This window comes from Alligator mississippiensis, chromosome 7 (assembly GCF_030867095.1).
Source record: "Alligator mississippiensis isolate rAllMis1 chromosome 7, rAllMis1, whole genome shotgun sequence".
Lineage (NCBI taxonomy): Eukaryota > Metazoa > Chordata > Crocodylia > Alligatoridae > Alligator > Alligator mississippiensis.
In genome coordinates this window covers 7,627,734-7,635,036 of record NC_081830.1, presented here as the reverse complement: position 1 = coordinate 7,635,036, position 7,303 = coordinate 7,627,734, and positions in this window count along the sequence as shown.

The following is a 7,303-nucleotide window of genomic DNA, read 5'->3' as shown; positions in this document are numbered from 1 at the left end:
AGAATACGTGAAAGGGTGGCATCTCATGACTGAGGGGCATTGACTGAGCTCTATGTGGGGAGGAACTCCTTATGCCATGTCAGAGGGGAAAATTCAGACCAGGAGAAACACAAACATGGAGAAACACAAGGTGAAGAGAGTTGTTTTTTTGTGGGTTTTTTTTGTTTTTTTTATTAAGTCAGCTCTGGACATTGCCAACTTTAAAGTTCCTGAAAGTTCATCCCAGGTGAAATGTTTAAGCCACTTACAGTCTGACTCCATAGGGAAAGGAATTAACAGAACCAACCTGTGAAGGAATTATACTTACTCTGCAAAGATAGACAGGAGTGATAGAGAAATTAAAGCAAGAGTGCAGTCTGGAAATCAACAGCAGGGGATGGTTACTTTGGTGGGAAAAGAAAAGCAGGCTAGATTTGATAGCAAAATCAACTGAGCTGTAATTTTCACTATTCCATCACACGTGGGTGAGCAGGGATGGAGCACTGCCACCCACCACCCTGCACCGCTGCCTCCCAGGACCAGGGCTGGGGTGGGGGGAGAAGGCAGCTGTGCCACTCTGTGGGTTGTACAGGTGCCACCCGGCCAGCTGGATGCCAGGGGGCGGGAAATGACAGCTCACACACAGTGGCCGACACTGCCACCCAGCACCCTGCACTGTTGCCAGGAGGTGGGCAAGGGCAGTGGCACCCGTCTGCAGGCTGCACAGGTGCCACCTGGCCAGCTGGACATGGGGGGAAGGGAGAGCTCACACGCAAAAGCCACCCCTGCCCCCAACCAACCATGCACTGCCACCGTGCTTCGTCCAGCCATGTGCCACTACCCCCCTCTGCTCCATGTCTGATTGCCCAGTGTACACTTATTTAAAAAGGTTGAAAACCCCTGATATAATGCATAAGCACATTTGTAACACAGTACCAAGAGCTACTCACTGCAAGACTATGGGAAACTTTACTTGCCTTTTCTTTGGTGGAACTGATGCAATGGTGGTTTCACTTTAGAGAAGGCAGGGTAGAGATGCACCGTTATAGATTAAGTAAATAAGATATATGAAAGAGCACAAGCTTTCACTTCACAGCCCATGGTTACAGTGATAAAAATGCACTACTTCAATGTAAGGTCTGCTTATTTTCATGTATAAGAGTTTAAAACCGTTTTGTTTTGGGTTTTTTGGCAGTCAGTACAAACATGGCCAAGAATCACAGTCTGACTTTTATACAGGGATTACGCTGCTCTGGATGATAAATGACCTACTCCTTTTGTCCGATTATGGGTCCTCTCAGACCTTGTCATCTTACTCCCTGCCTGTGCAGCTTTTCATGTTGGTTATTTTATCCTTCTTTAGAGTTCATGGAAAGAAACAGTGTCTTCACAGCACTCCCCTCTGTTTGCCTGAATCCCACTTTTATCCTTTCTTTACTCAGATCCCGCCCTCGCTATCTGATCCAGACTGACTCCTGTTTGAGTGACTGGATGTAGGAACCACTGCTACTGCTTTTGTGAACAGAACCCTTCTTTTCTTTTCTTTTGGAAAACTTTTGCAATCACACAAAATGTTTCAGGTCGAATGAGAGAGAAATGCTTGGGTTTGGTTCACCCTGTTCATCTTCAGTCATTTTGTTTGGCAGCCAAACCTGAAAATCAAATACTCACACAGACCTAGTCTCGCATTCAGACAACCTTACTGGTAATCTCTGTTTTACGGAAGGATATTTGTTTCTCAAAAGCTTGTCTAACATCTCTCCCACCTATACAGTTGTTCCAGTACAAAAGATCATCAACCCGCCCTTATTCCAGCATATATGCTCCACTGTTTACAGGATTTTTGTAATTTTACCCAATGCATCCTCTTACTTCACCCTGTGCTTCTTTGGCCTTCTTCTCATGGTTCTCTCCACAGTAGGTGCTGTCATTCTTTTGCACCCCCACATCTGGATGTGGGGGTAAAAAGCACACTGACAAAGTTCACCAATAATACTAAGCTGTGCATCCACGCATCAGGGTAGGCTGAGGATACAGACAGACCTAGACAGATTGGTTAAATGAGCGGACCAGAACCAGATGCTGTTCAACACTGTGGAGTGTGAAGTGCTCCATATGGGGAGGAAAAATCTGCAAGAAACTTAGACTCAGTGGTGCTATGCACCACATCCAGAAGGGGGTCATAATTGACCATTAAGTGAATAAGAGCTACCAATGTGATGCTACTGTTAGCAGAGCAAACAATACGCTGGCGTGCATCAACCAATGCATCTCAAGCCAAACTAAGGAAGTTATTTTTCCGCTCTGTTCAGCATTGATGAGGCTGCAGGTGGAGTACAGCATCTGGTTCTGGGCACCACACGTCAAGAAGGATGTGGAGAAGCTTGAGAGAGTCCAGACAAGAGCCACTCATATGATTAAAAGCCTGAAGAGCAAGCCACACAAGGAAAGGCTGACAGATATGGAACTGTTCAACCTAGAGAAGAGAAGACTTTGGGGGGATTTGGTGGCAGCTTACAAATATATCAGGGGAGAGAATCAGGGGCTTGGTGAACAATTTTTCACCAAAGTGCTCCAGGGGAAAACCAGGAGCAAGGGTCATAAACTCTGAGAAGAAAATTTCAGACTGTATATAAGGTAAAACTTCTTCATGGTTCATGTAACCAGACTCTGGCATAGACTCCCAACTGGGGTGGAGCAGGCACCTACCCTGGAGATCTTCCAAAGGAGACTGCATGCACAACTCGCTGGGGTTATTTGACCCCAGCTGTCTTTCCTGCCCAGATCAGGGGGGCTGGATCCTATGATCTCATGAGGTCCCTTCCAGCCCTAAACATCTGTGAATCTGGGTGAATCTGCTCGATCACTATTGATGATAAAAGGAATTCAGATCAGGCCTCTTTGACTCTGCCAGCCCTCTTTTCTCTGTGTATTTCCCACTCCTCTCTGTCTTCATCCCAGGTCCCTTTCTTTGTCTCTCTCAGTTCTCTGTTCAAAAAGTCTGTAGCGTTCAGGAGAAGGTAAGAAGCACTTATATGACCCATTTGCCATTATAAATTAATTGCAAACAGGGATATGAACTTTTCAAAGCACCAGATCTTTATTTCTATAATAATGCATGGATGCACAATGCCAGAAATCATATCAGCCTCTGAGGAGCTTTGAATTTAAACAACAGAATTTAACCTGGAACGCAACATCACATGCTTAAAAGCCAGCATATGCTATTTCTCACGGCAAAAGTTGAGCCCAGACTTTCTCTCCTAAAAAAATTCTGCATATTTTTCTCAGGTGAAACTTTTTAGGCCCTTTTTTTTCAACCATAGGGAAAGGAAAGGGAGGGGAAATGGAAAGGGCCTGGAGGTGAGTGATTCAAACCATAGAGAGAATGGAAAGCAAGTTGTATGGGGCAAGGTTGAAGGAACTATGTGTTTTTGTCTAGTGGAAAAGACATCTGTATTTGGTGACGGGAGCACAATTGTGCTTTTTCTGAATATTTGAAAGACTTCCACAAAGCCTGAAGTTCCTTCTTGTCTTGATAACAGGATTCATGGCAATAAGTTTAAACTACAGTGAAAAAGAGTTAGATGAAATCTCAGGAAACACTTTCTAATTGGAAGGGAACAAGGTGCCCAGGGAATCTCCTTCACCAGAAGTTTTTCAAGAGTTGGCTGGATGGGCATTTTTCTGGGATGATTTAGAAATAGTGAATTCTCCATTTGTGCCGGGTGTTGGACTAGATCATCCATTCTCACGTGACAATTCTGTGAATGGCTTTGAAGAAAACAATGAAAACATGTTATAAGTATGCTGCAGAATAAAATGAAACCAACACGCACACGGGAGAGATGCAGGTTTCAAGCTGAGGGAGAAGTCTGGAAACAAAGACTGAAATGAATGGTGAGGAATAATTTAGAATCAGTGGAAAGAAAATCCCAAACAAAAGTGGTCTGCAAATAGTCTTACAAGCAAAAATCAAGGAAGTTTGGGTGAGGAGTCTGTATATCTGTCTGTCTCTGTATATCTCAGTCCCTTCGTCCCTTCGTTCTCTTTCTGTTTTTCATCCCTGTGTCTCTCTTCCTCTCTCTCCCCGTGTTCACAAAACTCTGTGCTTTCTCCTAAAATATAGGAAGTTCTTGTGTTTTTAATCATTGACCATAAATTACTTAAATACGTATGGCAACGAATACTCTAACCCTTATGATTTTTACATTTCTGATGGCAGAAATCATGTCAGTACCAAGTTAGCTTTAAACCTCAAATTCTTCACCACAAGGTTCCCTGGAAAACTGAATGCATTGGGCCTTCGCAAAGAGGATAGATTGATGTTAGATCTACATTGCATAATTGGCGTGAGTGAATTTAAACTATCATGAATTCATCTGAAAACTTCTTCTAACAACCTTCACTCTTTATTCATAATGCAATTGGTCTAATTGATGAGAATACATTGAAGCCAAGGTAAGGTAGTTTATTTTCAGTTATGCTGCTAGTCTTTGTATGGTTTTATTGGCAACCATCCTGATTTATTTTTCAGATCTTTTGATGGTATTCCCTGTATTTCTATTCATTTTATGTCTGTTTAGTTAGTTATTTTATGTTGCTTTACAATTAGGAACTCAAGCAAGCACAAATGATGTTCTATAGCACATAAAGCATATGACAAATTTTGATTCAAAGTTATGTAGTTAGCTGAACAGTGATAAAGTCTTCATTCTCTGGTATCTAGACATTTAGGAAAAGGACACTAAAAACAGTGGTTGCCTGTCTTTTGATTCTGATGGGTGTTGTATCATGCCATTTATGTACTACCTGTATGGTCACAGTTTTATATTGAATTAATCAGCCTGATGCCATGCTGTGCTGCTTTAGCTTTACACCAGAGTAACACAACTGAGATCTCTAGTAAACCAATATACATGCAGAGTGATTTGTTAGAGAATTTTTTACTACATTACTTTATATTCATTCTCATCTGAAATAATTGAAATAGGGCAAGTGGAGATTTTGAATTAATTGGAAGTAGTAAATTCAAGGAAAACCACGAATTTGCATTGTTTGAAGGAAAAACAAGCACTAGATGTGAATTTGGGATATTATGTAATTTTTAATGCCACAGGCATTTTATGAACAACAATATTATTATGAGTTCTGTATAAATTGACTTTATACTTCAGTCTTTTTATCAATGGTTGCATAAGACTGGGTGTGTGTTTTAAAGAGATAAATAGAAATTGATGATCTAGAGTAGAAATAATATTAAAATCATGCCATTGCTTCAAACGGTATTTTTAATTAGAACAGCTGAACTCTTACAATGCAAAATTATGGAGAAGGGAATTATTTGATTGTTTTTATTTTTTAATGGTATACACCGATAGATAGATAGATAGATAGATAGATAGATAGATAGATAGATAGATAGATAGATAGATAGATAGATAGATAGATAGATAGATAGATAGATAGATAGATAGATAGATAGATAGATAATCTGTGCAAAGCAGAAAGTATTTGCTTTGGATTCAGATTTGGCAGTTTGGAGGGACAGTCATTCAATTCGGTAATTTGAATCACTATCCCAATTTGATTCGGCTGAATCCATAGATGATTCATTGATACTAGTCGGAAGGGACCTCAACAGATTATTGAGTCCAACCCTCTGCCTAGGCAGGAAAGAGTGCTGGGTCAGATGACCCCAGCCAGATGCCTATCCAGCCTTCTTTTAAAGACCCCCCAAGGTAGGGGAGAGCACCACCTCCCTTGGAAACCCATTCCAAATTTTTGCCACCCTTACCATGAAGAAGTTCTTCCTGATATCTAGCCTAAATCTGCTCTCTGTCAGTTTGTGACCATTGTTCCTTGTTACCCCAAGAGACGCCCTGGTGAACAGAGCATCTCCGATCCCTTGCTGCATCCCCCTAATGAATTTGTAGGCGGCCACAAGATCACCTCTCAGCCTTCTCTTGCAGAGGCTGAAGAGGCCCAGGACCCCCAGTCTCTCCTCATAGGGCTTGTTCTGTAAGCCCCTAACCATACGAATCCAAAGATATTTGGCTATAGACGATACAGGCAGGCAGGGCTGGCAGGAGCAGCCAGATGAGCCCTGGCTTGAGCCAGCAGCCCTGAGAAAAGCCGTGGCTTGTCCAGCTGCTCCCCCAGCTGTCAACTCTCTTGCAATTCCATTGTGCCCATCGCTGCACCCAAATAACTCGTGCCATCCTATGGCAGGTTTGCAGCAATGCTGTCACTGTGATAGGTTTTTGGTGATATCTTTAATTGGACAACCCAGATAGTTGGGAGAGATGCTACTTAAGTTTTCCGGCACACAGGGCCCTTTCTCAACTCTAGGAAGAAGCAGATTCAGTTTAAATTTAATACCATGAAAATCAATGGCTTGCATTTAACTCCATATTTAAAAGACAACAGGCACTTCAAGGAATGGAGGAGTGCCTTGAAATAGGAGCAAAGGGAAGATAGCAGAAGCAGTTTCAAAGCAAGAGAAGTGTAGTTGAAGAGAGAAACTAATTATGCAAGAATGCAAAACCATTAGGAAGGGCTAAGGATGGTATCAAGTGGAGTGCCTCAGGGGTTGATCCTGAGCCCAGTTTTGTTCAGTACCTTCATTAATGATCTGCAGGATGGGATTGAGTGGACCCTCAGCAAGTTTGTGAATGACACTAAGCTGTGGGGTGTAGTAGATACACTAGAGGATAGGGCTAGAATCCAGAGCGTCCTAGATAAATTGGAGCATTGAGCCAAAATAAGTTTCATGAGGTTTAACAAGGACACGTGCAAAGTCCTGTACTTCGGATGCAAGAATCCCATGCACTGGTACAGGCTTGGGACCAGCTGGCTCAGGAACAGCTCTGCAGAAAAGGACCTAAGGGTTACAGTGGACAATAACATAGATACGAGCAAGCAGTGTGCCCTTGTTGTGAAGAAGACCAATGGCATACTGGCCTGCATTAGTAGGAGCATTGCCAGCAGATCAAAGAACATGATGATCCCCCTCTATTCTGCACTGGTGAGGCCACATCTGGAGTACTGTTTTCAGTTTTGGGCCCCCCACTACAGAAAAGATGTGGACAAGTTGGAGACAGTCCAGAGGAGGGCAATAAAATGATTAGGGGTACATGTCTTATGAGGAGAGACTGAAGGAAATGGGCTTATTTAGTCTGCAGTAAGGAAGACTAAGGGGGGATTTAATATCAGCCTTCAACTGAAGGGTAGCTCCAAAAAAGACGGAGCTAGACTGTTCTCAGTGGTGGCAGATGACAAAACAAAGAGTGATGGTCTCAAGTTGCAACAAGGGAAATTTAGA